Source organism: Henckelia pumila, chromosome 1, assembly GCF_033568475.1.
Source record: "Henckelia pumila isolate YLH828 chromosome 1, ASM3356847v2, whole genome shotgun sequence".
NCBI classification, from domain to species: domain Eukaryota; kingdom Viridiplantae; phylum Streptophyta; class Magnoliopsida; order Lamiales; family Gesneriaceae; genus Henckelia; species Henckelia pumila.
In genome coordinates this window covers 7552755-7577405 of record NC_133120.1, presented here as the reverse complement: position 1 = coordinate 7577405, position 24651 = coordinate 7552755, and positions in this window count along the sequence as shown.

The window sequence follows — 24651 nt, the reverse complement described above, 5'->3', positions numbered from 1 at the left end:
GGATATGCAACTGACATGTGTCCCACTCTTCAAGAGGGATATGCAGAACAAGTCAATGCAGCTGGAGGATTTCCAGGACCACCTCAACAGAAGTATGATCCTTACTCCAACATGTACAATCCAGGTTGGAGGGATCATCCAAACCTTAGATACGAAAATCCACAAGCGAATCCACCTGGACCTCAAGCACCACAGCACAATCAATCTTATTGGTCGTCGTACCCTCCACCACAGCGCCCTCAGATTCCTACGCCAGGTGAGTCTCTTGAAAACATAGTTCAGAATCTTGCCACTAATACTTTGGCTTTTCAACAGGACACCCGGACGAGCATCCAAAACTTAAATACCCAAATGGACTAGCTCGCTGCAGCAATTAGCAAGTTGGAAGCACAAAATTCCAGCCGTTTACCTTCACAAGCAGTGATGAATCCGAAGGAGAACGTGAGTGCTATTACTTTGAGGAGTGGAAAGGAGCTGCAGATTCAAGATGGATTGGTCAAAAAACCGGCAGAGATTGAAGGAGTGAGACCTCGTTTCTAATCAACTAATATCAGACAACAATCGATAAGTAACAAGAAACCAATAATAAATTTTTTTTTTTTAAAAGAAAGCTCGCGCGCCCGCGCTGACATCAGCGCGACCGCGCTCTAAGAAAGAGCGCCCGCGCCCATACCTCGCAAAGAGGCCGCGCGCCCGCGCCGTCTTCTCGCCCAGAAGAGTTAAGGCACTGAAATAAGCTCAATCAAAACCTAAACACTTGCATTAAAAGTATTTGACATGCCAATAACAATACAAGTAAGGTTTAGGGAAGAAAAACATTCAATACGGTAGTACCTACATCGATTCTTGCTTACAAAACAAATACGAAAAGTTCGAATGACTAAACAGGTTCGCAAAACATAACTAGGTTGACATGCTGATTCGACTTCTAAACGAGTCTCACTTCTATCTCTTGCTCTGGACGCTAACCAGGTCTATGCTGACTTGATCCTGCCCTTCCTGTTGCCAAGTACACATACAAAACAAAGCAATAGCCGGATAACCGGTGAGAATGATAATCCCAGTAAAAGCAACATATCAAGTAATACAGCAATAAACATGCTTTCAAAACAACAACTCAATCAATAACAACATAATGAAATGCATGTCTTTAAACCGGGATATCAAATCTGATAAACAAGGGATTGCTGCTGTGATTTTGGGATCCCGAGGATGAGATCATGTGACGACTCACCGAATCTCCCAATCGAGGTGGTGCCACATATCTTACTCCTCTAGACTTTGAGCAACCATAATGAGTATGCTAGCACTAGGCGATACGACTACGACCTAGGCCACTCAATCATAGTTCCCAAACGTCCAAACAAAAAGGGCGGTTCTGCCCGCTGAATCAACGTAGGCTCAATATGAATGCATAACAGAAACATAAAACATAAGCCACATAGTCAAAAGTAAAATCAATCAACAAACACAAGTTCCTCATGCTAGAACAAGTGTAGATGCAATATGTGATTTGAAAGGGAAACTTGAGAACCAACAGTCCCGAGTATGCTATCCCGCTACGATGACTGCTTTTACCTTTCAATGTCGTAGATCCAACTCCGGACAAGCTACAACAAAAGATTGTATCAACAACTATACAACCTAAACAACAAACAATGGCTCAAGGAAGTCTCTTTACCGTTCTTCGTCCAACTCTCGACGACCAATGTTGCTAACACAGGGCTCGACAACTCCAACGAATCTGTACGAATACAAGAGTTGATCAACAACCATGATCATTCTCAAGCCAAGGCTTCAATCAATACAAAAACGATTCGAAAACCCCAAAACTCAAACCGACGGCATAACGGCTATAAACTAAACAAACCGGAAACGCAGACAGCAGTTCAATACCGATATAACCTCATATCAATGCCCAAAACAACAATAACAAAGCAAACCCATCAATCTCAAAATCCACATTTTTGAAAATGGCTTCCAAAAATCATAACAAATCCGAACGTCGCTCTAATTCAAAACTGACAGATAATAAACGATCAGAACTCTGTTTAGAACAACATACTCGAATCTAGAACGATTCTAACAACATCCAAAAACTAGAATGTATCCGATCGAAGAAGAACTTACAATATTACAGAGCTCTCACTGCAATGATCGATAATCTGCCTTCAGAAATAAATTCCAACGGTCGGATCGAGTTCGGACTGGATTCTGAAAGCTTGAAGAGGGTTTGAGGCGTCTCTAATGGTGGATATCAGTTTGGAGAGGAAGATGAAGACTTTTCCCAATCAATTCCAAGTGTAGATAATATATCAAAAACAATATTTGCGTTTTAGTCCCTGAAAATTCCAAATTTTGTAAAAAGGAACCTGATCAAAATCAAATCGGCTCGAGAACTCTGTAATCTCCAATTGACTCTAATAAACTCATTTAAGATAAAAACGGGGCGTTACAATTCTCCCCCACTAAGAAGAGATTTCGTCTTCGAAATCAACAAGAACCACAACTCATAAGATAGAATAAAGAACTAAAGACAGTAAGAAGAACTCACGTAATCCGAATAACTCCGGAAATCGCTGCCTCATGTTAAACTCTGTCTCCCAAGTAGCTTCCTCGATGCCGTGATGGCTCCACTGCACTTTCACTAACGGGATCGACTTGGTTATGAGTTGTTTCTCCTTCCGATCAAGGATCTGAAGCGATCGCTCAAAGTAGCTCAGAGTCTCGTCTAACTCGGCTTCGTCAGGCTGAAGAATATGAGAAGGATCTGGATGATACTTTCGCAGCATAGAGACGTGAAAAACGTCGCGAATACCAGATAAAGACGGAGGAAGTGCAAGTCTGTAGGCAAGATCGCCTATCTTCTCGAGAATCTCGTACGGCCCGATGAATCTCAGAGATAACTTTCCTCTCTTACCGAATCTGACAGTGCCTCTGAACGGAGAAATCTTCAGAAAGAATCGGTCTCCGTGATCAAAACTCACAGGTATATGCCTGACATTCGCATACTTCACCTGTCTATCTTGAGCTGACTTTATTCTGGTCTGAATGATCTTAACCTGCTCTGCCATATCTCTAAGCATCTCCGGTCCCAAATCTGGTGACTCGGACAAATCATCCCAAAACAACGGAGATCGGCACTTCTTACCATACAAAGCCTCAAAAGGCGCCATACCGATACTCGCTTGGAAGCTGTTGTTGTAAGAAAACTCAACAAGAGGCAAAGAATCCTGCCAACTAGTGCCAAAGTCTAGCACTACCGCTCGCAGCATATCCTCTAATGTCTGGATAGTCCACTCTGACTATCCATCGGTCTGAGGTGAAAGAGTGGGTGCCCGGTGAGCCAACTTTTGGCTAAGGGCTTTTATGACTCTATGTATAAACAATCTTTTGTTTAAAATAATTTACACTTTTATAATGGCATTTACTTTATCTTTTATCATATTATTATGTTGTGACATACTATAAGATGTTTATATGAAGACCTTGAATATACTATAGTGTATGTAAGATGTGGTGGCACATGGGGATGGCTATCATGAAACACATCTTATAGTCACTGTATATTCTAAACAGTTTCTAGTCGATTGAGCCGTCCGTTAATAAAGATAAGGATCGCTCGAGATTGAGACTAGCATTTGCGATGCCGAGAACCACGTTTCATTGGTATGGAACATAGAGATGTTCAAAGCATGCAAATGGATATTCATATGATGAATGATTGAACTACCCTATCCGAACTTTCCAAGTGGTTATCACTTATCGAGTGGATAAAGTCCGCGGTTTTGGTTGTACACCATTAGTCCTTACTACTTGAAACATCATTGAGACTCTATATGCTAGTACTGTACTTTGACTCGTTTACCGACTCTATTGGGGTCATCAGGTGTCGGGATTGAGTACAGTTACGACACATATAGGAGTCGATGCTTTCTTGTCAAGGATTCACCACATACTTGTGTGTGTGGATATCCTATGCAATCTGAGGAGATATTAGTGTGACGAATCTCTGGCCAGAGTACATGATGTGCTTTAAGAAATGGTTTCTTAGTAGCACATGCGATGTCACTATTTGATCTTAAAGATGCATTGCATAGTTATCGAATCTCGAACGACTCTCGATTTACCAATGGTTTTTGATTCGATCGGGATATTTGGATGAAGGGACCGTACTGTACGCTAACCAAAATCTATTGGTTCTTGTACGCATTATCAGTGATACCTAGGGAATCATGGGGCGATGTTGCTAGATGCTCTTACCATGATTCGATGGGTAAGTCGGAAATTGTTGTTCCGAGTCACAAGGAGTTGTGAGCCCACGGCTAGCTGTATCCCTGAACCATTGAGGGTCACACAAGTAATGGATTTCTAATTCCCGTTGAGATAGTTAAATTTAAAGAGTTAAATTTAATGAACAAAGAAGTATGACTTCTTATATCAGAGTAGAAGAGTAAGATTTCCTAAAATGACATAGGGATGGGCATTTTTGGAAATCACTGAATTCGGATTCAGAAAATTTATCTTGACTTTAAAAGATGCAGAAATGGTTTCTGTGCACATTGGTGAAATTGGTTTATCAATCTGAGTCACGATGAATTTTAAATTAATTTCTGAATATGCAGGCTTTGCTTGTCAGGCTTTAACTTATGACTAATAGGCCCTAAGCTGTTAGCAGCCCACATTATAAATAAGTTATTGCAGTGCAGAAATTAGAGACAAGTCTCATAATTTTCGAACACTAGGGTTTTGAGACCTAGAGTGGCCGTCCCCCCTCTCTGTGTTTTTCTCTCTGAAATCCAGTCTGTGAATTTCGAATTTGCAGTCTGGTTTAACGGATCAAATTCGTTAATTCTCTTCGTAGAAACTTCTGATAGATTTTCTAGTGCAATCTATCAGAGGGATTCGAATTCTGTTCGTGGACCTGATTGAAGAATTGTTCGTCCATCAGTTCCTGGGATATACAACAAGAGCAGAGTTATCTGTTGGTGTCCATAATCTCGTTTCGAGATTGAAGGTAAAAATTTAATTGTTATTTAATTTTTACACGCACAATTTAATCGTAAAGTTTTGATACCCATGATATAGAATCGTTCCATATAAAATTTTAAAATTTTCGCTGCACCGGGTATCAATTCTCATTGATCTGAACACCGTTTTCCAACAGTGGTATCAGAGCCAGGTTGCTCAGATCAAGCGATTAAATTAATCGATTGTACAAAATTTTTAAGCCTTGGTTTTTTGAAACAAAAGGATTTTAAAATTTTAAAATTAATGGGCAAACCCGGGGCAGCGAACGTCGCTGCCCAAGGGGCAGCGACGGGCTGCCCGGCCCGAGCCCCTTTTGGGGCGCGGGCTGCCCGGGATCGTCCCGGGCGGCCCGGGAAAATTAATTTTTATTTTTAATTAAAATTTTAATATGTTAAAATTCTATTTTTGGTCCGATCGAAAATTGTTTTTGATTGGTCCACGAGGCGTCGGATCGAATTGTTCGAGTCCGAAAATTTTAAAATTGATTTTTGGATAAATTTGAATTTTTGGAAAATTTATAGATTTTATCCGTTAAATCAGATTTTATGAAATTAATTATTTTTGGTACAATTGATGATAAGATATGATCTTATGAAAATATTGAGTAAAATATGATTTTATGTATTAAATTGGATTTTATATGTAAAATATGATTTTATTTGATAAAAAGGTAAAATATGATTTTGTATGTAAAATAAGATTTTATATATGGAATTTGATTTTATCCCTTTTAATTTAATTGCCATTGCATGTTATCCAATAAATTAATTTAGAATTAAATATTATTGGATAAGGATGATCGATTACCATGACCAATTTTGTAGGTGTATGTTAGGGAATTTACATTTGTTTTTATTGTTGTTCGATTTATTAATGGGCCTGGTTTATGGCCCAATATGAATTGTCAACGATCAATGTATGAGATGCTACCCGCAGATACGGTCCGACTCATATTATTGGGGGGGCCCGTTCGTCGAAAAGCTGTACATTGTATCGACACATGTTGTAAGTTGGATGGAACTCCCATGGGATTGGCTCATATTATTGGGATCCACATGGCGACCGTCCATCACAACTTGATATTGATGGGTCATCTTGACATGTCACAATAAACGGAGTCATATTATTGGGCCCTTATTGGACATGAGGTAAAAAACATGGAGGCTGCTTTGGAAGCAATTGGGCTCTACCTTTTGAAAATTATGGTTGGCTGATATTATTCGGGACTATAGTTTGTCAATTGGATTCCATGTTCCCACTAAAGAAAATGTTTCTCGTTTTCACTAGAGGGTAGTGAAATCGTTAAAATAGTGGGAGTGTGATTCATAAAATAAATTTTGCCTATTTTATGTCTTAGTAAATTAATTAAACAATCACTGATTATTGTCTGTTTCTTTTCAGTATTTCATTAAGATGAATTCGCTCAATCCACTATTCTCTATTCTCGAACAAAATAAACTAACTGGCGCAAACTATACGGAATGGTTCCGTAAGTTGAAGATTGTCTTGACCTCGGAGAAGATGTTCTACGTGTTAGAAAAATCTCCTCCGAAGGAAGCACCAGCTGATATAAGTCCGGAAGAGTTGGCCAAACTTGATAAATGGTGGGACCATGATATCAAGGCCAAATGCTATATGCAAGCTTCGATGTCTGATGAACTCTAGAGGCGATTTGAGGATACCGTGAATGCTGCTGACATTCACGTACAACTCAAGGAACTTTTTGGGGCTCAATCGAGAGCTGAAAGGTTCGCTACTGTAAAAGAGTTAATGACGTGTCGCATGCGTGAAGGGACTTCGGTCCATGATCATGGGGTACGCGTGATTTGGCTCATTCAGAAGTTGGTAACGCTTGAATTGGTATTGGAGCATGAACTCAATGTGGACTTATTACTTCTCTCTCTTCCTTCATCGTTTGATGGTTTTGTGGTGAATTTCAATATGAACAAGATAGAGGCCTCCCTTGAAGAGATGGTCAATATGCTTGTAACTTATGAAGCCACTTTAAAGAAGGATAAACCGGTTCTCTTGGTGGGCTCCTCTTCTTCTGCTAAGAAGGGGCCAAGTACAAAGGGTAAGAAACATTCTACCCCATCCAAGAAAACCGAACCCGAGAAGAAGAACAAGACAAAGGCTTCAAACATGGAAAAGTCCAAGGATGTTTGCCATCACTGCAAGAAACCCGGTCATTGGAAACGTAACTGCAAGGAATATCTAGAGCAATTGCGAACTGCGAAGGGTATGTTTTATATTGAAATAAATGTTTCACTTAATACTACTTCTTGGATATTGGATACCGGATGTGGATCTCACATTTGCAATGATTTGCAGGTGATGACAAGAAGTCGCAAGCTTAGAATGAGTGGGACCCAGCTGAGGCTCGGAAATGGTTCTAGAGTTGAAGCCAAAGCTGTGGGAGACGTTTATTTAATTTTGCAAAACGATTTTAAGTTACTTTTGAGAGATGTTTTATTTGTTCCAGACTTGATTAAAAACATTATTTCTGTTTCTATGCTTGATAGAGATGGTTTTTCTTGCAATTTTGTGAATGAGATTTGCAATATTTACAAGAATGAATGTTTGATTGGAAATGGACAACTTGAAAACGATTTATATAACTTAAAATTAAAAGACGTTCCAATAAATTATGTTGATAAACCGGTAACAACGAACAAAAGGAAAATCGATAGTCAAAACCCGGCAAACCTTTGGCATGCTAGGCTAGGTCATATTTCCTCAAGGAGGATGAACAAGCTAGTGGGAGAGGGCATGTTTGATATGTCTGATATTAACTCTCTACCTACTTGTGAGTCCTGTCTGAAAGGAAAAATGACTAAATCTCCTTTCAAAGGAAAACCTTAGCGTAGTCAAAATCTATTGGATTTGATCTATACGGATGTTTGCGGACCATTTAGTATTGGTACAAAATTTTGTCACACCTACTTCATTACCTTTACTGATGATTATTCTAGGTATGAGTACTTATATTTGATGAAATATAAGTCTGAATCATTTGAAAAGTTCAAAGAATTCAAGGCTGAAGTAGAAAACAAACTAGGTAAGAGGATTAAAGAACTTCGATCGGATCGAGGTGGAGAATACTTGAGTACCGAATTTTTGAGCTATCTAAAAGAGAATGGGATTCTCTCTCAGTGGACTCCTCCTATGACACCTCAGCTTAATGGTGTTTCGGAGTGTCGCAATCGAACTTTGTTGGACATGGTTCGATCCATGATGAGCTTCACTGAGCTCCCACCTTCGTTTTGGGGCTATGCTCTTGAAACGGCGGTATTGTTGTTGAACAACGTTCACACTAAAGCAGTGAACAAAACACCATACAAGTTATGGAATGGAAAAGCTCCTAAGTATTCGTACTTGAGGATTTGGGGATGTCCTGCTTACGTGAAGCAGACAGTGGGAGATAAGTTGGATAGTCGATCCACCTTATGTTATTTTGTTGGGTATCCGAAGAATTCAATCGGATATTATTTCTATCATCCTACTGAAACAAAAGTGTTTGTTTCAACGAATGCCACCTTCTTGGAGAAGGAGTTCTTATTGGATAAGAAAGACAAGATGATGGAACTCGAAGAAATTCGAGAAGAACCCAAGATACAAAATAATGATCCTACACCTCAGGAACCATTGATTGACACGCCTATTGCTAGAAGATCCGAGAGGATTTCTAGGCCTCCTATTAGATATGGTTTTCTTCTTGAAGGGGATCAAAGTGAACCCGACATTGGATGTGATCCAAGAAACTTCAAGGAAGCAATTTCTGATGCAGATTCGAATTTATGGCTTGAAGCTATGCAGTCAGAAATAGATTCGTTGCATACAAACCAAGTTTGGACTTTAGTAGATCCTCCCGATGGAATTGTTCCAATAGGGTGTAAATGGATCTATAAGAGAAAACTTGGGTCTGATGGAAAGGTACTGACCTACAAGGCATGATTGGTGGCAAAAGGTTATACTCAAAGACAAGAAGTTGACTATGATGAAACTTTTTCACCAGTCGCAATGTTCAAGTCCATAAGAATTCTTATTGCCATGGCAGCATGGTACTATGAGATATGGCAAATGGATGTGAAGATTGCATTTCTTAATGGAAACATTAAGGAAAAAATCTATATGATGCAGCCCGAGGGATTCACATCCATGGGAAGCGAGCATAAGGTATGCAATCTTCAGAGATCGATCTATGGTCTCAAACAAGCATCAAGAAGTTGGAAACAGAAATTTGATGAAACAATAAAGGATTTTGGTTTCATCAAGAACCCGGAGGAACCGTGCGTGTACAAGAAAGTAGTTAAGGATGCTGTGACATTCTTAGTACTTTATGTTGATGACATCTTACTCATTGGGAATGATGTAGGGATGTTGCAGTCAACAAAGATATGGTTATCAGGTAGATTCTCGATGAAGGATTTGGGTGAGGCGTCCTATAATTTCTAATTTAATGAATTTCTAATTCCCTGAACCATTGAGGGTCACACAAGTAATGGATTTCTAATTCCCGTTAAGATAGTTAAATTTAAAGAGTTAAATTTAATGAACAAAGAAGTAGGACTTCTTATATCAGAGTAGAAGAGTAAGATTTCCTAAAATGACATAGGGATGGGCATTTTTGGAAATTACTGAATTCGGATTCAGAAAATTTATCTTGACTTTAAAAGATGCAGAAATGGTTTCTGTGCACATTGGTGAAATTGGTTTATCAATCTGAGTCACGATGAATTTTATATTAATTTCTAAATATGCAGGCTTTGCTTGTCAGACTTTAACTTATGACTAATGGGCCCTAAGCTGTTAGCAGCCCACATTATAAATAAGTTATTGCAGTGCAGAAATTAGAGACAAGTCTCATAATTTTTGAACACTAGGGTTTTGAGACCTAGAGTGGCCGCCCCCCCTCTCTGTGTTTTTCTCTCTGAAATCCAGTCTGTGAATTTCGAATTTGCAGTCTGGTTTAACGGATCAAATTCGTTAATTCTCTTCGTAGAAACTTCTGATAGATTTTCTAGTGCAATCTATCAGAGGGATTCAAATTCTGTTCGTGGACCTGATTGAAGAATTGTTCGTCCATCAGTTCTTGGGATATACAACAAGAGCAGAGTTATCTGTTGGTGTCCATAATCTCGTTTCGAGATTCAAGGTAAAAATTTAATTGTTATTTAATTTTTACACGCACAATTTAATCGTAAAGTTTTGATACCCATGATATGGAATCGTTCCATATAAAATTTTAAAATTTCCGCTGCTCCGGGTATCAATTCTCATTGATCTGAACACCATTTTCCAACATGAGGATGATAAGCTGTACTCAGATGCAATCGAGTACCAAGTGCCCCCTGAAGACTCTCCCAAAAGTGAGAAGTGAATCTTGGATCTCTGTCTGAAATGATCGACTTCGGCACACCATGCAATCTCACAACATTGCTAACATACAACTCAGTCATCTGATCATGACGATACGTCATCCTGTACGGAATAAAACACGCAGACTTCGTCAATCGGTCGATCACTACCCAAATGGCATTGCATCCTCGAACGGATCGTGGTAGCTTTGTGACGAAATCCATGGAAATGTGATCCCACTTCCATTCAGGAACAGATAGACTGTGCAACAGACCTCCTGGTCGCTTCCGTTCTGCTTTTACTTGCTGACAGTTCAAACACCGAGATACAAACCTCGCAACATCGCTCTTCATTATCTTCCACCAGAACTTGTTCTTCAGGTCGTTGTACATCTTACGACCTCCAGGATGAATACTAAACCGACTTCAATGAGCCTCTCGAAGAATACGCTGTCTCAACTCCGAAATATCAGGCACAACAATACGGTTATTCACAAACAACACGTCATCTCTAACCTGGAATTCAGACTGATGCCCAGATCTGACTTTCTCTACTGAAACCTGTATGCTCGGCTCAGACTTCTGTGCTTCTCTGATTGCAACAAACAACTCCGGTTCGAATTGAATAGCAAACATTCTGATAGTCTCCCTATCTGTTTCAAACTCTAAACCAGAATTGCAACAATCATCGATCAACTGAGAAACACCGATAGTAGAAAGAGATAAAGAACATAGCTTTCGGCTCAAGGCATCTGCAACTGCATTCGACTTTCCCGGATAATACTTGATTTCACAGTCGAAATCCCTCAACATATCTAACCATCTTCTCTGTCTCATATTCAGCTCTGCCTGTGAAACAAGTACTTAAGGCTCTTATGGTCAGAAAAGATCTCGAAAGACTCACCATACAGATAGTGACGCTAGATCTTCAGAGCAAAGACGATCACAGCTAGTTCAAGATCATGAACCGGATAACGAGTCTCATGCGGTTTCAGCTGCCTCGATGCATACGCCACCACATGCTTATGCTGCATAAGAACACAACCCAAGCCTCGGTTATAAGCATAACAATAGACTGTGAAACCTCCAGTACCCTTCGGAATAGAAAGAATCGGAGCACTGGTCAGTCTCCTCTTCAGATCAACAAAGCTAGCCTCACAATCTGCAGTCTAGACAAAAGGCGCATTATTCTGAATCAGCTGGGTAATTGGCTTGGCAATAGATGAGAAACCCTCTATAAATCGGCGATAATAACCAGCTAAACCCATGAAGCTTCGGATCTCAGGTACTGATGTCGGTGTAGGCCAATTCATAACCGCTTTAATCTTGCTGGGATCGACAGAAATCCCATCTTCAGAAATAATATGACCGAGAAAGACAACTCGATCTAACCAGAATTCAAACTTAGACAGCTTGGAAAACAACTGCTCAACTCGCAAAATCTGCAGTACGGTCCTCAAGTGCTCTGCATGGTCAGTACGGTTCTTCGAGTAGATAAGAATATCATCGATAAAGATAATGACGAACTCATCTAAATAACACTGAAGGATACGGTTCATCAAACCCATAAAAACCGCTGGAGCATTAGTCAAATTGAATGACATCACTATAAACTCAAAGTGACCATACCTCGTTCTGAATGCGGTCTTAGGAACATCTTCCTCTCGCACTCTCAGCTGGTGATAGCCTGACCTCAGATCAATCTTCGAATAGACAGAAGAACCCTGCAACTGATCAAAAAGGTTATCTATTCGAGGTAAAGGATCCCTGTTCTTAACTGTAGCCTGATTCAACTGACGGTAATCGATACAAAGCCGCATAGAACCATCCTTCTTCCGAACAAAAAGCACAGGAGCACCCCAAGGCGATACACTAGGTCTGATGTATCCCTTGGATATTAAATCCTCAAGCTGCTCCTTCAATTTTCTCAATTCAATAAGTTCCATACGATACAGAGCTTTTGAAATAGGTTGAGTACCTGGCACTAAGTCAATGCTGAATTCGATTTCTCGAATAGGTGGCAAACCAGGAACATCTTCCGGAAACACATCAGCAAAATCTCTAACCACTGGTAAGTCAACCAAAGCTGGGCAAGATTTCAGTACATCAACCGCATAAAAAAAAAATCCTTCTGCACCTCTCTGTAACAAACGAGTCATAGATAACACTGAAATCAAAGGAATTCTAGATCGAGAACCCTTACCAAAGAATTTCCACTCGTCTGCCATTTTAGGTCTGAACCTGACAACCTTCAGAAAACAATCAACTGTTGCCCTGTACTTGGTCAAAGCATCTATACCGACAATACAATCAAATTCTGTACTTGGTCAAAGCATCGATCGTCGCTGCACAGGGCGGCGCACGGCGCTGCCCAGGGCAGTGATCGTCGCTGCCCGGCCCGAGCCCTACGGGGCGCGGGCAGCCCGGGAATGTCCCGGGCGGCCCGCGGAAAAATTAATTTTTAATTTTTAAATTAAATTTTAATATGTTAAAATTCTATTTTTGGTCCGATCGAAAATTGTTTTGATTGGTCCACGAGGCGTCGGATCGAATTGTTCGAGTTCGAAAATTTTAAAATTGATTTTTGGATAAATTTGAATTTTTGGAAAATTTTAATATTTTATCCTTAAATTGAATTTTGAAATTAATTATTTTTGGTACAATTGATGATAAGATATGATCTTATGGATATATTGATAAAATATGTTTTTATGTATAAAATTGGATTTTATAGATAAATTATGATTTTATTTAATAAAAAGATAAAATATGATTTTGTATGTAAAATAAGATTTTATGTATGAAATATGATTTTATCCTTTTAAATTTAAATGTCATTGCATGTTATCCAATAAATTAATTTTGAATTAAATGTTATTGGATAAGGATGATCGATTGCCATGACCAATTTTGTAGGTGTATGTTAGGAATTTACATTTGTTTTTATTGTTGTTGGTTTTATTAAAGGGCCTGGTTTATGGCCCAATATGAATGTCATATGTAATAAAAGTGGGCTTGGTTTATGGCCCGTTCCCACCCCTTAAAAATGTATCCCCTACTTGTCATTGTTATTTATTGTAAATACATTAGATTTAGTGGGAGATCAAGATTTGAAGACGGTGGTGGGCCCAGCAGACAATAAAGACAAAAGAAATGTAAATTGGAAGCAAATGTAATAGGATTGCATTGCATACTGCATATTACCTAGGATTGGACTAAAACTCGTGATTGGCAACCACGGGTCGATTAGAAATGGAATCGATCATCCTATATAATATGTGATATTATAGTTGTATGCATGTTTTATACAAAATTGTGTGAATCCGACAAGCATACAAAATTTTAAAAACGATGAGACAAATTTTATAATTAAAAATCCCTTATTTTAAATATGATTTAAAATTGATATCAAGATAAATAAAGGAAATTTAAATTTGTTTAAATGTTCCTACCTTCCATCAACGATCAATGTATGAGATGCTACCCGCGGATACGGTCCGGCTCATATTATTGGGGGGGCCCGTTCGTCGGAAAGCTGTACATTGGATCGACACATGTTGTAAGTTGGGTGGAACTCCCGTGGGATCGGCTCATATTATTGGGGGATCCACATGGCGACCGTCCATCACAACTTAATATTGATGGGTCATCTTGACATGTCACTATAATCGGCGTCATATTATTGGGCCCTTATTGGACATGAGGTAAAAACATGGAGGTTGCTTTGGAAGCAATTGGGCTCTACCTTTTGAAATTATGGTTGGGTGATATTATTCGGGACCATAGATTGTCAATTGGACTCCATGTTCTCACTAAGGAAAACAGTTTCCCGTTTTCACTAGAGGGTAGTGAAATCGTTAAAATAATGGGAGTGAAATTCATAAAATAAATTTCGCCTATTTTATGTCTTAGTAAATTGCTTAAACAATCACTGATATTTGTCTGTTTCTTTTCAGTATTTCATAAGATGAATTCGCTTAATCCACTTTTCTCGATCCTCGAACAAAATAAGTTGACTGGCGCAAACTATACGGAATGGTTCCGTAAGTTGAAGATTGTCTTGACTTCGGAGAAGATGCTCTACGTATTAGAAAAATCTCCTCCGAAGGAAGCACCAGCGGACGTAAGTCCGGAGGAGTTAGCCAAGCTTGATACATGGTGGGACCATGATATCAAGACCAAATGCTATATGCAAGCCTCGATGTCTGATGAACTCCAGAGGCGATTTGAGGACACCGTGAATGCTGCTGACATTCACGTTCAACTCAAGGAACTTTTTGGGGCTCAATCGAGGGCTGAAAGGTTTGCTACTGTAAAGGAGCTAATGACGTGTCGCATGCGTGAAGGGACTTTGGTCCGTGATCATGGGGTACGAGTGATTTGGCTCATACAGAAGTTGGTAACCCTTGATTTGGTGTTGGAGCATGAACTCAACGTGGACTTACTACTTCTGTCTCTTCCTTCTTCGTTTGACGGATTTGTGGTAAATTTCAATATGAACAAGATAGAGGCCTCCCTTGAAGAGATGGTCAATATGCTTGTGACATATGAATCCACATTAAAGAAGGATAAACCGGCTTTCTTGGTGGGCTCCTCTTCTTCTGCTAAGAAGGGGCCAAGTACAAAGGGTAAGAAACGTTCTGCCCCACCCAAGAAAATCGAACCCGAGAAGAAGTACAAGACAAAGGCTTCAAACATGGAAAAATCCAAGGATGTTTGCCATTACTGCAAGAAGCCCGGTCATTGGAAGCGTAACTGCAAGGAATATCTAGAGCAGTTGCGAACTGCGAAGGGTATGTTCTATATTGAAATAAATGTTTCACTTAATACTACTTCTTGGGTATTGGATACCGGATGTGGATCTCACATTTGCAATGATTTGCAGGTGATGATAAGAAGTCGCAGGCTTAGGATGGGTGAGACCCAGCTGAGGCTCGGAAATGGTTCCAGAGTTGAAACAAAAGCCGTGGGAGATGTTTATTTAATTTTGCAGAACGGTTTTAAGTTACTTTTAAGAGATGTTTTATTTGTTCCGGATTTGATTAAAAACATTATTTCTGTTTCTATGCTTGATAGAGATGGTTATTCTTGCAATTTTGTGAATGGGATTTGCAATATTTACAAGAATGAATGTTTAATTGAAAATGAACAACTTGAAAACGATCTATATAACTTAAAACTAAAAGACGTTCCAATAAATTATGTTGATAAACCGGCAACAACAAACAAAAGGAAAATCGATAGCCAAAACCCGGCAAACCTTTGGCACGCTAGGCTAGGTCATATTTCCTCAAGGAGGATGAACAAGCTAGTGGGAGAGGGCATGTTTGATATGTCTGATATTAACTCTCTACCTACTTGTGAATCCTGCCTAAAAGGAAAATGACTAAATCTCCTTTTAAGGGGAAACCTGAACGTAGTCAAAATCTGTTGGATTTGATCCATACAGATGTTTGTGGTCCATTTAGAGTTGGGACTCAATATGGCCACACCTACTTCATTACCTTTACTGATGATGATTCAAGGTATGGGTATTTATATTTAATGAAATATAAGTCTGAAGCATTTGAAAAGTTCAAAGAATTCAAGGCTGAAGTAGAAAACAAGCTAGGTAAAAGTATTAAAGCACTTCGATCGGATCGAAGTGGAGAATACTTGAGTACCGAGTTTTTGGACTATCTAAAAGAGAATGGGATTCTCTCTCAGTGGACTCCTCCTATGACACCACAGCTTAATGGTGTATCGGAGCGTCGTAATCGAACTTTGTTGGACATGGTTCGATCCATGATGAGCTTCACTGAGCTTCCACCTTTGTTTTGGGGCTATGCGCTTGAAACGGCGGTATTGTTGTTGAACAACGTCCACACTAAAGCAGTGGACAAAACACCATACGAGTTATGGAATGGCAAAGATCCTAAGTATTCGTACTTGAGGATTTGGGGATGTCCTGCTTACGTGAAGCGGACAGTGGGAGATAAGTTGGATAGTCGATCCAGCTTATGTTATTTTGTAGGGTATCTGAAGAATTCAATCGGATATTATTTCTATTATCCTGCTGAAACAAAGGTGTTTGTTTCAAGGAATGCCACCTTCTTGGAGAAGGAGTTCTTATTGGATAAGAAAGGCGAGATGATGGAACTCGAAGAAATTCGAGAAGAACCCGAAATACAAAATAACGATCCTACACCTCAGGAACCATTGCTGGACACGCCTATACCTAGAAGATCCGAGAGGACTTCTAGACCTCCTATTCGATATGGTCTTCTTCTTGAAGGGGATCAAGATGAACCCGATGTTGGATGTGATCCAAGAAACTTCAATGAAGCAATTTTTGATGCGGATTCAAATTTATGGCTTGAAGCTATGCAGTCGGAAATAGATTCGATGCATACAAACCAAGTTTGGTCTTTAGTAGATCCTCCCGATGGAATTGTTCCAATAGGGTGTAAATGGATCTACAAGAGAAAGCTTGGGCCTGATGGTAAGGTATTGACCTACAAGGCGCGATTGGTGGCAAAAGGTTATACTCAAAGACAAGGATTTGACTATGATGAAACCTTTTCACCAGTTGCAATGTTCAAGTCCATAAGAATCCTTATTGCCATAGCTGCATGGTATGACTATGAGATATGGAAAATGGATGTGAAGACTGTTTTTCTTAATGGAGACATTAAGGAAGAAATCTATATGAAGCAGCCTGAGGGGTTTACATCCATGGGAAGTGAGCATAAGGTATGCAAGCTTCAGAGATCAATTTATGGTCTAAAACAAGCATCAAGAAGTTGGAACCAGAAATTTGATGAAACAATAAAAGATTTTGATTTCATCAAGAATCCGGAGGAACCATGCGTGTACAAGAAAGTAGTTAAGGATGCTGTGACATTCTTAGTACTTTATGTTGATGACATCCTACTCATTGGGAATGATGTAGGGATGTTGCAGTCAACAAAGATATGGTTATCAGGTAGATTCTCGATGAAGGATTTGGGTGAGGCATCCTATATTCTAGGGATACAGATCTATAAAGATAGATCTAAGAGAATGATAGGACTCACTCAATCAACCTACATCGACACCATATTGAAACGGTTTTCAATGGATGGGTCCAAGAGAGGACATCTACCCATGTGTCATGGAGTTTCTCTATCCAAGTCTATGTGTCCCAAGACTGATGAAGAGATAGAGAAAATGACACATGTACCATATGCGTCAGCCATAGGTAGTATCATGTATGGGATGATATCTACCAGACCGGATGTAGCATTTGCTCTGAGTGTCACGAGCAGATATCAAGCTAATCCCGATCAAATGCATTGGAAAGCCGTGAAGGACATTCTTAAGTACTTACGAAGGACTAAGAATATGTTCATGGTATATGGAGGAAAAGAACTAAAATTGGAAGGCTATACCGACTCTAGCTTCCAAAGTGACGTGGATGACTCGAAGTCAACCTCTGGATTTGTGTTCATTCTCAATGGCGGTGCTGTCTCCTGGAAGAGTTCCAAGCAGGACACCACAGCGGATTCCACCACTGAAGCAGAATACATTGCAGCATCAGCTGCTGCTAAAGAGGCCGTTTGGATGAGGAATTTCGTTCAAGAGTTGGGCGTCATTCCTGAAGCTGTTGGTCCAGTCCCGGTGTACTGTGACAACACGGGTGCCGTTGCTCAGGAAAAGGAACCAAGGTCTCATCAAAGATCCAAACACGTACTGAGGAAATACCACATCATCCGGGAGATTGTGGAAAGAGGAGACATCACTGTCGAAAGAGTGGCCTCTGCAGACAATATCGCTGATCCACTTACTAAGCCCTTTCCAGGACCATTATTTGACAAACATCGCGAAGCAATGGGTCTACGTAGTATGACTAGTTGGCTATAGGGCAAGTGGGAGATTGAAAGAGTGGGTGCTGGTGAGCCAACTTGTGGCTAAGGGCTTTGATGACTCTTTGTACAAACAATCTTTTGTTTAATATAATTTACACTTTTATTAATGGCAATGACTTTATCTTTCTTCATATTGTTATATTGTGATATACTATTGTTGTTTTGATAAAGACCTTGAATATACTATAGTGTATGTAAGATGTGGTAGAACATGGGGATGTCTATCATGAAACACATCTTATAGTCACTGTATATTCTAAACTGTTCCTAGTCGATTGAGTCGTCCGATAATAAGGATAAGGATCGCTCGAGTATGAGACTAGCATTTGCGATGCAGAGTACCACGTTTCATTGGTAGGGAACATAGAGATGTTCGAAGCATGCAAATGGATATTCATATGATGAATGATCGAACTACCCTATCCGGACTTTCCAAGTGGTTATCACTTATCGAGTGGATAAAGTCCGCGGTTTTGGTTGTACACCATTAGTCCTTACTACTTGAGACATCATTGAGACTCTATATGCTAGTACTGTGCTTTGACTCGTTTACCGACTCTATTGGGGTCATCAGGTGTCGGGATTGGGTACAGTTACAACACATATAGGAGTCGATGCTTTGTTGTCAAGGATTCACCACATACTTGCGAGTGTGCATATCCTCTGCGATCTGAGGAGATATTAGTGTGACGAATCTTTGGCCAGAGTACATGATGTGATTTAAGAAATGGTTTCTTAGTAGCACATGCGATGTCACTATTTGATCTTCAAGATGTATTGCATAGTTATCGAATCTCGAGCGACTCTCGATATACCAATGGTTGTTGATTCGATCGGGATATATGGATGAAGGGACCGTACTGTACGCTAACCAAAATCTATTGGTTCTTGTAGGCACTATCAGTGATACCTAGGGAGTCATGGGGCGATGTTGCTAGACGCTCTTACGATGATTCGATGGGCAAGTCGGAAATTGTTGTTCCGAGTCACAAGGAGTTGTGAGCCCACGGCTAGCTGTATCCCTGAACCATTGAGGGTCACACAGTGTAATGGATTTTTAATCCCCGTTGAGATAGTTAAATTTAAAGAGTTAAATTTAATGAACAAAGAAGTTGGACTTCTTATTTAAGAGTAGAGGAGTAAGATTTCCTAAAATGACATAGGGATGGCCATTTTTGGAAATCACTGAATTCAGATTCAGAAAAATTTATCTTGACTTTAAAAGGTGCAGAAATGGTTTCTGTGCACATTGGTGAAATCGGTTTATCAATCGGAGTCACGATGAATTTTATATTAATTTCTGAACATGCGGGCTTTGCTTGTCGGGCTTGAACTTATGACTAATGGGCCCTAAGCTGTTAGTGGCCTACATTATAAATAAGTTATTGCAGTACAGAAATTACACACAACAGGTCACAAGGATTTTTCGAAAACCCTAGTTAATTTTCAAAAGGTGGCCGTCCCCCTTCTCCCTCTACTCGAGAAAAATCCAGCCTGTGATTTTGAATTACAGTCTGGTTTAACGGATCAAATTCGTTAATTCTCTTCGTAGAAACTTCTGATAGATTTTCTAGTGCAATCTATCAGAGGGATTAAATATCCGTTCGTGGACCTGATTGAAGAACAGTTCGTCCATCAGTTCCAGGGATATACAACAAGAGCAGATAAATCTGTTGGTGTCCAAAATCTCGATTCGAGATTAAAGGTAAAAATTTTATAATTGTTATTTAATTTTTACACACACAATTTAATCGTAAGGTTGATACCTATTATGGAATCGTTCCATACAAAATTTTTAAACTTCCGCTGCACCGGGTATCAATCCTAATTGATCTGATCGCCGTGTTCTCCGACAATGGTGGGTTCTGATACTGCCTCTGTTGCTGAGGTGCTACCTGGTTACCTCTTTGCCTCCACAAGCTTGCTTCTGCTCCCTTTGCGTGATTCATGGCATCCGCAAAGTTGTTAGGCCTTTTGGTGTTTACCAACGTGAAGACGTCGGGATTCAAACCATTGATGAACTGATCTGCCTTAGCTTCTTCATCTTCTGCAATTAGCGGTGCAAAACGCAACAGACTATCAAACTTAGCCACGTACTCTTCAATGTTCAGATTCCCTTGCCTCAGATTGACAAACTCTGCTCCCTTATCTTTGCGATACGAGATAGGGAAAAACCGCTTATAAAATTCAGATTTAAAAAGAGTTCAAGTAACTTCTGTACCTCTACTCTCCATTGCTTTCTTTGTCATGATCGACCAGCTCTTAGCAACCCCACGTAGCTGATGAATGACTAACCTGATTCTGCGGTCATCTGTGTAATCAATGAAATCAAACAGCTGATCGATATCATCCAACCAACTCTCGCAGTCAACTGGATTTTTTGAACCCATCAATAACGGTGGATTGAACTACTGAAACCTCTTCAGCAAGGTTTCCATAGGTGTTGCTGAAGCATCCAACTGATCCACTTCAGTGCTATCTTGCTCAGTCGCAGGGATAATTGGCGGTGTGTTTCTGTTTATCACTCGACGAGGACCCATCTGATAATCAAAAGTTAGGACACGAGATATCTCAATCGCTACAATCAGTGCCCTTACAACCGCTTGGAATACCGGATACCAGTCGATAACAGAAACAGTTATATCTCAAGTAGATCATGCTTTATAAATTAAATCATATAACCATGTAATTCAATAATTCTCAATAATAAAGCATGCTCGCATGGAATTAAGTACACAGTTAAAATAATTCGAACACATGCAAGGAGCCAATACACGCAGACTCGATCTACCCGCTCACTCTAGTTCGACCAAGAATCTTAACTCTCTGATACCACTTAATGTGAGACCTCGTTTCTAATCAACTAATATCAGACAACAATCGATAAGTAACAAGAAACCAATAATAAATTTTTTTTTTTAAAAGAAAGCTCGCGCGCCCGCGCCTAAGCTCCGCAAAAACCAGCGCGCCCGCGCTGATGCTGCGCAAAAACTAGCGCGCCCGTGCTCTAAGAAAGAGCGCCCGCGCCCATACCTCGCAAAGAGGCCGCGCGCCCATGCCGTCTTCTCGCCCAGAAGAGTTAAGGCACTGAAATAAGCTCAATCAAAACCTAAACACTTGCATTAAAAGTATTTGACATGCCAATAACAATACAAGTAAGGTTTAGGGAAGAGAAACATTCAATACGGTAGTACCTACATAGATTCTTGCTTAGAAAACAAATACGAGAAGTTCGAATGACTAAACATGTTTGCAAAACATAACTAGGTTGACATGCTGATTCGACTTCTAAACGAGTCTCACTTATATCTCTTGCTCTGGACGCTAACCAGGTCTATGCTGACTTGATCCTGCCCTTCCTGTTGCCAAGTACACATACAAAACCAAGCAACAGCCGGATAACCGGTGAGAATGATAATCCCAGTAAAAGCAACATATCAAGTAATACAACAATAAACATGTTTTCAAGACAACAACACAATCAATAACAACGTAATGAAATGCATGTCTTTAAACCGGGATATCAAATCTGATAAACAAGGGATTACTGCTGTGCTTTTGGGATTCCGGGGATGAGATCATGTGATGACTCACCGACTCTCCCAATCGAGGTGGTGCCACATCTCTCACTCCTCTAGACTTTGAGCAACCATAATGAGTATGCTAGCACTAGGCGATACGACTACGACCTAGGCCACTCAATCAAGTTCCCAAACGTCCAAAAAAAGGGCGGTTCTGCCCGCTGAATCAACGTAGGCTCAAGATGAATGCATAACAGAAACATAAAACATAAGCCAAATAGTCAAAAGTAAAATCAATCAACAAACACAAGTTCCTCATGCTAGAACAAGTGTATATGCAATATGTGATTTGAAAGGGAAACTCGAGAACCAACTGTCCCGAGTATGCTATCCCGCTACGATGACTGCTTTTACCTTTCAATGTCGTAGATCCAACTCCGGACAAGCTACAACAAAAGATTGTATCAACAACTATACAACCTAAACAACAAACAACGGTTCAAGAAAGTCTCTTTACCGTTCTTCGTCCAACTCTCGACGACCAATGCTGCTAACACAGGGCTCGACAACTCCAACAAATTTGTATGAATACAATAGTTGATCAACAACCATGATCATTCTCAAGCCAAGGCTTCAATCAATACAAAAACGATTCGAAAACCCCAAAACTCAAACCGACGGCATAATGGCTATAAACTGAACAAACCGGAAATGCAGACAGCAGTTCAATACCAATATAACCTCATATAAATGCCCAAAACAACAATAACAAACCAAACCCATCAATCTCAAAATCCACATTTTCAAAAATGGCTTCCAAAAATCATAACAAATCCGAACGTCGCTCTAATTCAAAACCAACAGATAATAAACGATCAAAACTCTGTCTAGAAAAACATACTCGAATCTAGAACGATTCTAACAACATCCAAAAACTAGAATGTATCCGATCGTAGAAGAACTTACAATATAACAGAGCTCTCACTGCAGTGATCGATAATCTGCCTTCAGAAATAAATTCCAACGGCCGGATCGAGTTCGGACTGGATTCTGAAAGCTTGAAGAGGGTTTGAGGCATCTCTAATGGTGGATATCGGTTTGGAGAGGAAGATGAAGACTTTTCCCAATCAATTCCAAGTGTAGATAATATATCAAAAACAATATTTATGTTTTAGTCTATGAAATTTCCAAAATTTGCAAAAAGGACCCTGATCGAAATCAAATCTGCTCGAGAACTCTGTAATCTCCAATTAACTCTAATAAACTCATTTAAGATAAAAACGGGGCGTTACAGAAGGGGACAAAGAAGCTAAGGTGGAGGAGAATGAGCCCATTCCTAAAGAAGCACCGAGAGGTAAGTTCCCTCCTTTTTCTGAGTATAAACCTGTAGCCACTTTTCCCTTAGCTTTAAAAGACTCTAGGAAAAATGAGGGGATTAAGGAGATCTATGAAACTTTTCGTAGATGCGAGGTAAACATTCCACTGTTAGATGCTATTAAGCAAGTACCTCTCTATGCTAAATTTTTGAAAGAATTATGTACTGCGAAAAGGGAACAAAAATTGAAGGGTTGTAAGAAAGTTGAATTGGGAGAACAGGTCTCTGCCGTTATTCAAAGAAAGGTACCTACAAAATGCGAGGACCCAGGTATGTTCTCGATTCCATGTAAAATAGAAGATATTCAGCTTGATACAGCCATGCTAGATTTAGGAGCATCGATTAATGTGATGTCATACTCTGTTTATGCTTCCTTAAATCTTGGGCCTTTGAATGAAACTGATATTGTTATCAAAATAGCTGATCGATCTACTATTTTTCCATGGGGTTTATTAGAAGATGTCCTAGGGCAAGTTGGCGAATTGGTCTTCCCGGCTGATTTTTATATTCTTGACATGAAAAACAATGAAGTGAATAGCCCTATTTTATTAGGAAGACCATTCTTGAAAACTTCTAAGTCTGTAATAGATGTTGATAACGGTACTCTCACTATGGAATTCGATGGAAAATTACCAAATTTAATATTTTTGATGCCCTGAAAAATCCTGTTTGTGAAAGTGTTGTTAATATACTTGCAACGCTTGCTGAAATTTCTACTGCTGAAAATTTTATCTCTGATATGCAGGCACCAAAGACTGCGACAAAACATCCTCCTGACCGAGCGAAAATAATCGCCAAGAAGTCGAAGCATAAAAAGCATGGAACATTGACTGGAAAAATTATGAAGTGGGTAAAGGTGGACAAAGGAACCAGATTTAAACCACCCTGAGGAACTGCAACATTCAGTTGAGCCAACGACCGTAAACAAAGGCGCTGACTGGGAGGCAACCCAGCAATTAGTTTTTTTTTGTTTTTGCTTCGTTCTATTTTTTTTTGTTTTGTTGAATTTTTGTTTTTACTTTTGGTTACGGAAAATTTTTGGAAAATTAAAAAATATAACTTCTGAAGTAGCAGGCGCGCTCGATCCTGACTTTTTTTAGGATCGAGCGCACCAAAATCGTAAGTCCACTGCCCGCACATTTTAACAGGCGCGATCGATCCGGGAAAGTTGTAGGATCGAGCGCGCGGAATTTCTAAACTCACTGCCCGCACATTTTAACAGGCACGCTCGATCCGGGAAAGTTATAGGATCGAGCGCGCCCCTTACTTTGCTTTATTTCTGAGCGTTTTCTCCCTCTTTTCCCCCACTCCCCCTTTCAAATTCCCCTCGACCCTTAGAACCAATTTTCTCCAAATTTTCAAAATTCCCAAATTTTTCACAATTGGTTATCTATCTATTACAGGATCGCTTGGAATCTTAATTTTTGTTCTCCTCTCTACTACTCCAAGGCCATATTTTGCTAGAAAAGCCGGAATTGTTG